General features: G+C 44.1%; 1 long non-coding RNA gene across 1 annotated transcript; it reads right to left on the minus strand.

Moving 5' to 3' along the window:
* Positions 1–1,335: 1,335 nt before the first annotated feature.
* On the minus strand, positions 1,336–10,021 carry LOC119618987 (uncharacterized). Its single transcript, XR_005235322.1, has 3 exons — positions 9,753–10,021; positions 1,633–1,786; positions 1,336–1,542 (listed from the first exon to the last, which is right to left on the minus strand). It is a non-coding gene; the product is annotated as an uncharacterized lncRNA (long non-coding RNA).
* Positions 10,022–10,280: the final 259 nt, after the last annotated feature.

The following is a 10,280-nucleotide window of genomic DNA, read 5'->3' on the forward strand; positions in this document are numbered from 1 at the left end:
AGGACTAGCGCCATTTTAATCGGCAGTTTGGAAGAATACTGGCGGTCATGGGAGTGGGAAAATTTATGTCTTTATGTCTCACAACCCAGATCAACCCTGTATCCACTAGAAACCCTTCATAAGATCTCACAGCTCCCACCCTTCTCCTCTCTATGAACGCCTAATAAACATCAGTCCATAAGACAGGGTTTAGTTTTGTCTTCATGGCAAGGCACTTCTTCCACCCCACATGTATTTATGGGCCAGGCATTTTGTGGGACATGCTAGGAACAGGAAGGATTGTAGACAATGACAGCCAAATTCTACAGGGCTGGTCTTGAGAAAAGTGAGAGGAAAAAGGGACAAGAGAAATTCATTACAAAGACCCGGCTTTTTCCCTCCTTCCCTCCAACACCCCACTCTCAGACACACACTCCAACACTCAGACACACACACACACACACACACACACTCTCTCTCTCTCTCTCTCTCTCCCCCAAGTAGGAAATCTTGCTAGTAAGATGCTGAAGTGGTGTTAAAGAATCTTTATTTAGATTTCCTGTTTCCAACTCAAGCTCCATAACATCCTAACTCTTCCAATACATCCTCTGTTCATATTGATCTTTCCCATCTATGAACTTTTACTGAACTTGAAATCAATAACATGGAATGGAATGTTTTTCTTTTCTTTCGTTCTTTCTTTCTTTTTCTTTTTTTCTTTTTTTTTTTTTTTTTTTTTTTTTTTTTTTTGCAATGGAGTCTCGCTCTGTCGCCCAGGCTGGAGTGCAATGGTGCTATCTCTGCTCACTGCAACCTCTGCCTCTCAGGTTGAAGCGATTCTCCTGCCTCAGCCTCCCGAGTAGCTGGGACGACAGGCACGTGCCACCATGCCCGGCTAATTTTTTGTATTTTTAGTAGAGATGGGGTTTCACTGTGTTAGCCAGGATGGTCTCGATCTCCTGACCTCGTGATCTGCCAGCCTGGGCCCCACAAAGTGCTGGGATTACAGGCATGAACCACTGCACCCGGCTGGAATATAATGACTTTCTAAGTGTTCTTCTATAATGTGGTGTCCTCACAGCAAGATTCATTTGTTGCACAAATATTTATTGAACTCATACCTATTTTGTGCCAGAACAGCCTCAAGGGGTGTGGATAAAAAGGATGAAAGACAGTCACTGGAAAACTTAGAGCCTGATAAGGAGGCACACAAAGAAACCATTCTACCACAGCTCTGTTTAGATGTGTAGGAAGGGTCGCTGAAAGCACAGGGCAAGGAGCTGCCAAAAAGACACAGAAAAATCAGGGAAAGCTTCTCAGAGGAAGTGATATTTGAGGAATTTGAAGGATAAGTACAAATTTCAAGTTGTTTTTATTTAATTCACTTCTATTGTGCACTTTCAAAAGTTAGATTTAAGGTAGCTTTTCAGGAGAAGTTTTAGGACCTAATGTTGGAAACAATGCATTAACCTCAAGGTCTATCTCAACATCTGTGACAATGTTTTGCATTGCTGATGAGATTCCTAGCTGGACAGTCACCCTTGCTGCCCTCTAAACTTATTCCTGAGAGGAAAACAAAATTAATAGAAGATAAATCTTTCTGATATCAAGGAGTTTAAAATCTCTCATGTGCTGTTGCTGTATCCTTCTTACTGGTCTCTTGGGGGTTATTTTCTTCTAATCCAATGTATCCCAAATTTCAGTCACTTATGTCCCATTGTCACCATTCTTACCATTTCCACATATCATCTGCACAATTATGTACTTAATTGCTTCTTTGAATTGGCTTTCATTTTGCTCAGTTTTCCTAAAAAGGATTTTTGATATCATTATCATAAATGAAAAACCAGTGTAATTTGCCATAAAGAGATCATTAACCATAAAAATCATACAATAAAAACAAAACTACGTAATTTAATCTTGGCTGGATATTGTTGGTTGCTGAAGGTTCTGAGTTTGAGGCTCTGCTCTTTCTTTGATGAAAAGGGAGGTTACCACGCCTTAGAGAGAACATACAGGCACCAAATGGATCATTTCTCCTCAAGTTAATCAAACAGACTCAAAGAGAATTTTAAAGAGAATAACTCTCTCAATATATGAACTAGTGAAATTCAATTTCCCTTCTGCATACCACTTAGAACCAGCTCTTGCACCAAGTAAAATCAGTTTGTCCTGGGTACACACTTGTAAACATTGTCTGATCCATCCCTTTCATAGCAATTGGAATGATCTAATATATAAATCTCATAATTTCTCTCTCCTATTAAAATTCCTTCAATGACTCTTTGTTGCCTAAGGGAAAAAATCTTAGTTCCTTATGATGAGATACAAGATCCTCCTTAATCAGCCTTAGCCTACTTCTCCAGCCTTAACTTCTGTCATCCTCCTCTTTAACTTCCTATTCCACCAATGCTGATCTACTTGTAGTTCCTAGAATGTACCATGTACCATCACGCTTCTGTGCCTTTGAACATACTCTTCCCTTTACCTAGTGTGCTATTCATCATCTACTCATCCTTATCATTTTCCATTTCTCTTCTCTGCTTATTTTTATGTATCTGCCTAGTATCATATGCACACCACCAACAATAACTACAGTACAACAGCATTCCTCTGGAAACACCTGCCCCTTTCTTCTGGGGCATCTTCCTCCACTGTCTCCAACCCCATGATTTTAGCAGGAACTGACAAGTTCTCATATGACTTCTTATCCCTGACCACAACTGATTGTCCTACATGTGGGCAACCTAACCAAGGTGAACCAATCAGATTTCCTGAGAATTTCATATCAAGAACAGCACATTTGAGTTACTCTTTCTCTGTTTTAAGATGCAGAGAGAAACTGAGGCAAGTAAAGTAGACATTCTCTATTCCAGGGGTCTCTAACCTCCAGGCCGCAGACTGGTACTGGTCCATGGCCTGTTAGGAACTAGGCCACTCAGCAGGAGGTGAGCAGCAGGTGAGCCAGCATTATTGCCTGAGCTCCACCTCCTGTCAGATCAATGGTCTAGATTCTCATAGGAGAGTGAACCCTATTGTGAACTGTGCATGCGAGAGATCTAGGTTGTGCGCTCCTTATGAGAGTCTAATGCCTGATAATCTGAGGTGGAACAGTTTCATCCTGAAACCACCCTCCTTTCCCCCACCCCTGCTACCATGGAAAAATTGTCTTCCACGAAACCAGTTCCTGGTGCCAGAAAGGTTGGGGACTGCTGCTCTAATCCACTTGTGCTGAAGACCAGCTATTTCCTTGCCCTTCTTCCCTTTTAGGTCATTCAACTTTTCCTTTTATTTTGTGAAAGCGATTCCGGTATCCTTACAATTAAGTCCTTTTTTCTTAAACTAGTTTGAGTTTCTGTCACTTACACCCAAGTGTCCTAATACATACCTAATTGTTCTCGAGGTCCCAACAAATGCTACTCCTTTGCGAAGGCTTCCCTGACTCCCCCAAGCTCACAAAGGTGTCCCTTCTCTTATGCCATCATGCATTTTGTCACACCAGACCCCCTTTTTAGCAATTGTCTTGATGATCTTGACATTTTTGTGTGGGGAATAGTGTGTGCTGTCCCTGTCACCTATTTTGAGTATTTCATTAATCACCCCGATGGGAAGGCGGATTTAAAGCACAACAACCCATTAACAATATGCTTTCAGAGAAGTCAATATGTACCAAGAAAAATTTTATTTAACTATTAACTAATATTAGCTGCTCTGCTGTGAATAACTTTTTTAAAACTAAGTTTAATCCTTAAAAGGACTTTAAAGATCTACCAACTACAAGGAGTTCTCTCTCCTGCCCTTCCAGGACGGAATTAGAAATGCAGAGGCTCATGACCGTGACCCCACAAAGAGCAACCACCAGGAGGGAGGCAGCACCTGGAGATGAGGGCAGAAACTGACGAGCACATGGAAGGGAGGGTCAGAGAAAAAGGGAGACCTGAGAGAAAAGAAACCCTGGGAGTCCCACCTGTCACTGAATCTCTCTGAATTAAAATACAACTTTATAAAAAGTAAATAATGTCTTCTACTATCCATGAATTTACATCTGTGATCATACTTAGCTAAATAAGATTGAATTCTTTTAGGAAATTGATTGAACCTTTGTACCCTCTCAGGTGTTACTAGCATGACACAGAAGTCACATCTGTTTGCACATTTATCTCATGTCTAGACTGGAAGCTTTTTTAGAAAAGAGATTCTTGCAATCTTTGAGATGCTGTTGAGCATCTCACATAGGACCCAGCATTTAGCCCACCCTTGAGCTGGACTTTGATTATTTTAGCCTATATTTTGTAGGAATGCTTTCCAGCTGCAAGTATCAGAATAACCAGCTATAGTAACTCACAGACTAAAGACATTTCATTATCTGACCTGAACAGTCTGGACATTAGAAGTCCCAGAGGATGTTGTTTAATAATGGCAAAAGGGGCCAGGCGTGGTGGCTCACGCCTGTAATCCCAAAACTTTGGGAGGCCGAGGCAGGTGGATCACTTGAGGTCTGGAGTTTGAGACCAGCCTGGCCAACATGGTGAAATCCCGTGTCTACTAAAAATACAAAAATTAGCCAGGCATGGTGGCAAGCACCTGTAATCCCAGCTACTTGGGAGAATCACTTGAACCTGGAAGATGGAGGTTGGAGTGAGCAGATATCGTGCCACTGCACTCCAGTCTGGGTGATAGAGCAAGAGTCCGTCTCAAATAAATAAAAATAAAATAAAATAAATAATAATAATGGCAAAAGGACCCTGGCTCTTTCTACTCTCTCATCCTAGTCTTTCTGTCTCTTTATCTTAGGCTTTTCGCCTTGTGATTGCAAAATGGCTGCCACAGCTCCGGGTATCTCATCTTTAGAAAGCTCATTTAAGGAAGAAAGAAAGTGGTCTGGGCTGGAAAAGAGGCTTTTTTTATATCAGGGAGGAAAATCTTCCTAAAACACCTCCTCCACATCTGGTAAATTCTCACTTATATCTCAATAGCTAGGACTGAATCACATGGCCATGCCTAGTTGCAAGAGAGACAGGAAAACTAGTTTAGTATCTGACTTTTCCAGCCTCGGGAGTGAAAAGTAGGTGTATTACTGGCAATGCTGCCCTTAAACCAGACAAATAGAGTCCTGGCCCAGGATCCAGGCCTCAGAGATTCTACGCTTTGTGACCCAGTGCTATCTGGGTGGGTGACCTGAGCCTGGATCAAGACCCAAATGCAATGTCCTCACTTCTGTTCCCATTTCTTTACCTCGGGGCCCTCTCTACCCACTACCACTCAGATGGAGTTGACCAGAGACCCGAGGAGCTCTTGGATTCATATCTGTGGGATCTTTTTGGTATCTTGTGGCTGGATTCTTCATCCAGGAGGACCGCCTGGAGTGTAGATTGCCTCACTGGCCTGTGAATTATTTCTTTTGTTAGATCGTAGAAGATTGAGCTGCCAGAATCATGCTGGGGTGCTGATTTGGGGTGATTCTCATTCACATCACACACAGGATGAGTTCAGGGCTCTGAACTATTGTTAGTTCTCTGTTCCCTGCTAACCTTCGGTGTGAGCTGCGTGTGTGGGCCTATGCCCTGGTTTTAACTGGCTATATTTCAACTGCAATGCTGCCTCTGGACCTGACGGCAGCTGGGTTCGGGGAGACATCCTTTACCCTGTGCTGGGACCCAGGGCAGTTACCCTCTACCCCGTGGGCTCTCTACAAGTTCTCTAGGGACAGTCATACCTATTTCTTTCCAGGACTTTCCAGGCCATCACCCCACAATGCCAGTGAGCCCTTCTGGTCCATGTACCCTCTCACTTCTGATCAATGGGGTGACATAATTCTCTTGCTGGTCAGTCTTAATCTTTGTGGAAAGGGATACACATTCCTTGCATGAATGAAATTACTCTTTTTTTTCTTTCTTTCTTTTCTTTTTCTTTTTCTTTCTTTTTTTTTTTTTTTTTTAAAGAAACAGGGTCTCATTCTGTTTCCTGGGCTGGAGTGCAGTAGTGCAATCATAGCTCACTGCAATCTCGAATGCCTGGGTTCAAGTGATCCTCCCGCCTCAAGCCCTTTGAGTAGCTGGGATTATACGTGTCACCACATCTAGCTAATTTTTAATTTATTTGTAGAGACAAGGTCTCACTATGTTACCCAGGCTGGTCTCCAACTCCTGGCCTTCAGTGATCCTCCTGTCTCAGCCTCCCAGAGCACTGGGATTACAGGTGTGAGCCACTGTGGCTGGCCCAAGACGGCTCTTCCTGTTTGTTCTATTGTCCCCACCAGTGGCAGCGTATGGAAGGCAGAGGTTTAGACAACAACCAGACAGCACCCTCTGGAAATGCAGTGGTTAGAACCTGAAGATCTCTTGAGCTCGTTGGAAGGGGTGTTGTTCTTGATAGGGTTGCAAGGAGATTCAAATGAGATTGTGCACCAGAGAATCCTCTGTAATCTACACTGTTACACACAAATATTAGTTATTTTATTCCCATCTGACAGACAAGAAAACCAGAAAAGAGGAAAGTTAAATTACTCCCATGACAGAAAGGCCCCATGGGAGTGCTGCTGGGAAGGGAAGCTCTGGTTTCAGATGGCCTGGGATGGCTCACTCAGCTCTGCCAGCTCCTAGCTGGGCCATCCTGGGTCAGTTTCTGAGCCCTAGTTCCATAGTTACTAAGTGGGGGATGGGGAGGAACAATCCACCTACGTCAGAGGGTTTTGGTGAGCATTAAATATGCCTGGAACTTGATAAATATTAGCAGGTACTCAACAAATATTAACTGCTATTATTATTTTATTACACGGATATTTGTAGGAGAGCCACAGGTCTCCTGGGCCACAGTCCTGCTGTGCACTAGAAATGAGTTATGAAAAACTACTTCCAAAATGAGCTTGCCAGAGGCTGCAGCGGTATGTTAGATTGTTTGGCATTGGAGAGGCAATATAGCAGATGGGAAACATTACAGACTAGGGAGCCAGGAGGCCTGGGGTTTGGATCCTGGCTCACTCACTTAATCGTTAAACCATTTAACAGGTCTTTGGCAAGTTACTTAGCCTCTCTGTGCCTCAGTTTCTTCATTTCTGAAATGGGGATATTGGCACCCATCTTATATGTTCTTATGAAGATTGAATGAGTTAATGTACATCAAGTGTTTAGGACAGTGCCTGGGTCATAGTGTTAGGAATGATTGGATGCTATGAATTTTATTATTTTGAATTCATTTAAAATTCAAAACAATCTTAGCTCTTCAAAATTCCAATTGGTGGGCTGAGCATGGTGGCTTATGCCTGTAATCCCAGCACTTTGGGAGACCGAGGCAGGTGGATCACCTGAGGTCAGGAGCTCGAGACCAGCCTGACCAACATGATAAAACCCCATCTCTACTAAAAATACAAAATTAGCCGGGTGTGGTAGCGCATGCCTGTAATCCCAACTACTTGGGAGGCTGAGGCAGGAGAATTGCTTGAACCTGGGAGGTGGAGGTTACAGTGAGCCAAAATTGTGCCATTGTACTCCAGCCTGGCCAACAAGAGCAAAACTCTTTCTCAAAATAAAATAAAATAAAATAAAGTAAAATGGAATGCAATGAAATGAAATAAAATAAAATAAAAATAAAAATAATTCCAATTGGCTTTTATTTCAAGAAATCTGCATTTTAGTGATTCAAAAGAAAAGAAAAGAAAAGAAAAGAAAAGAAAAGAAAAAAAGGTAGGCACAAAGATAGACTCTCTACCTTTGTACCTTTGCTTGTGTTGTTCCCTTTGCCTGAAATCCCTCCTTTTTTACCCATAAAACTACCACATATTGTCCACTCTCCCAGAGGCCAGGACTCATTCTACCACACTCTTGTCCCTCAAGCAAGACCCATGTCTCCTTTTTACTTACCTGTGTAATTCTTGACGTGTTCAATAAATGTTTCTTGAATGGAAAGGTGAAAGAAAATAAGAGACGTTCTTTTCAGTTCCTGCAGTTTGCGAATGCAACGCTGTAGTTCATGGTGGAGTAATGTCCTCTCTCTCAGAGAATGAAGGGATTGGCAGAGTGACTTGGGGAGATGGTGCCAGTCTCAACAGTAGGAGGGGAAAACACAAAGAATAGCAAACAACCCAGTCTTTCACTAAAAGGGGCTCCATCCTCCAACACCATGTTTTCCTGCAATGGGGAGAAGTAGTAGCATAGAGTGACCCAGAGGGGTGCTGTGGACTCAGGACAACCTGTGTATAATGCCAATTGTGTCATCCAATGGCTGTTTAACCCTAGAACTAAACATCTCTGAGCCTGTTTTCTGGCCTGTAAAATGAGGGTAATACCAACCCCAAAGGGTAACTTTGATGATGAAATGAGATAATAGTGCAATGCCTGGCACTTAGGAAATGCTTTTATTTCGTTTTATTTTTTTGAGACGGAGTCTCGCTCTGTCGCCCAGGCTGGAGTGCAGTGGAGGGATCTCGGTGCACTGCAAGCTCCGCCTCCTGGGTTCACTCCATTCTCCTGCCTCAGCCTCCCAAGTAGCTGGGACTACAGGCGCCCCCCCACCACAACTGGCTAATTTTTTGTATTTTTTGTATTTTTTTTTTTTTTTTTTTTTTTTTGAGACGGAGTCTTGCTCTGTTGCCCAGGCTGGAGTGCAGTGGCCGGATCTCAGCTCACTGCAAGCTCCGCCTCCCGGGTTCCCACCATTCTCCTGCCTCAGCCTCCGGAGTAGCTGGGACTACAGGCGCCACCACCACGCCCGGCTAGGTTTTTTGTATTTTTTAGTAGAGACGGGGTTTCACCGTGTCAGCCAGGATGGTCTCGATCTGCTGACCTCGTGATCCGCCCGTCTCGGCCTCCCAAAGTGCTGGGATTACAGGCGTGAGCCACTGCGCCCGGCCAGAAATGCATAATTAATGTTTCTTTAAATGAATGAAGAGGGCTTTTAAAGAAAGTGCTATTGTTGAGGAAGACTGCTATCCTTGAAAGCACAGCATTGCTTGATGCTATGCTCTGTCTGTCATAGATCAGTGACTGATTCTTCAGTCATCACGAGGCCACCTCCTCAGACTCTCAGTTCGGAGTTGAACCACAACCAAGAAGTCTGGGAGGCAGTATTTGGCAACCTCCTTCCCAAACCCTTCTCCTCTCCAGCTGGCACAGAAACACTCCACATTTGCAGCTTCCACAGCAATTACGAGAACCTACACCCTTTTATTGTTTGACTTTCCCTAGCAATGGAGCAATCACATGATTTTCACAGGAAAAACAACTCTGGGATCAGAGACAGTCTGGATTGAGCCATGAACTTTCTGGTCCCTGTGTCTGAGTTCCCAGAGAGAAAAGACATTTGATGCTGGCAGAATGAGGGCTGAGCTGGACAAAAAACAGAGCCAGCACATGCTCAGAGCAGGCTGGCCAACCGAGCAGGTTGCATTTCAGGATTAAAAACAGTAACGATCCTAACAAAATAGAAGCTCATATATACTGAGTGCTAAGTACCAGGTACAGACATCGTAATCATCACCACAATCCAAGACGAAGATTTTACTATCTTCATTACATCAAGGAGGAGAAGTCAAGGGGTTAGGTAGCATTTCACCCCTTTTGCAGTCCCCAGAGCCTATGTGTTTATCCTCTAGCTCCGTGTCTACCTACAGCAGCAGCGCTTTCAAGCTCTTTGCACACAAATCTCCTGGGGATCTTGGAATGCAGATTCTGAGGTTCTGCATTTCTAATGAGCTTCCAGGGAATGCTGCTGGCCCAGGACCTTTAGTTGCAAGGGTTGAACCGGTGGCTTCAACCTTGGTTGCACATTGGACTCACCTGAAAGCTTTCCACATATTGATGCCTTGGCCGCATCCTGGAAAGTCTGATTTTGTTGCTCGGGGGTGCAGCTCTGGCATAGCATTTCTAAAGCCTTCCCATTGAAGGAATATGTAGCCAGGGCTGACACCATGATTCTGGTGGGAGGTAATATCTGTAGGTTCTTGAGGATACTCCATTACCCTAAGCTCCCCTTTAGCAACCACAGGGACATCCGTGACTGGGCTTCAAGGACGCCCTTGAAGAGGCCTCTCCCAGAAAACTCCAAGCCCATGAAGAGGCCAGAGCCGCCACCTGTTTCCTTGAAATAGTTAGCAGCTGTGCTGGGTGACCTCATCGCTCTGGCTCTGCCTCAGGCCAAGCTACGATCTGGAAAGCTCTCCTCCCAAGTCAGGGATCCCCTTGTGTTGGGGGCAGAGGGGGAAGCGTCGCAGCTCAGGAGGAGCTGCAGGTTAATGGCAGAGCCCATGTGGAGCTAGCGGGAAAAATGAGGGTGCAGGGTAGGGGCACCCCAAGGGACTTCACAAT

Source organism: Chlorocebus sabaeus, chromosome 24 (assembly GCF_047675955.1).
Source record: "Chlorocebus sabaeus isolate Y175 chromosome 24, mChlSab1.0.hap1, whole genome shotgun sequence".
In the NCBI taxonomy this organism is placed as follows: Eukaryota; Metazoa; Chordata; class Mammalia; order Primates; family Cercopithecidae; genus Chlorocebus; species Chlorocebus sabaeus.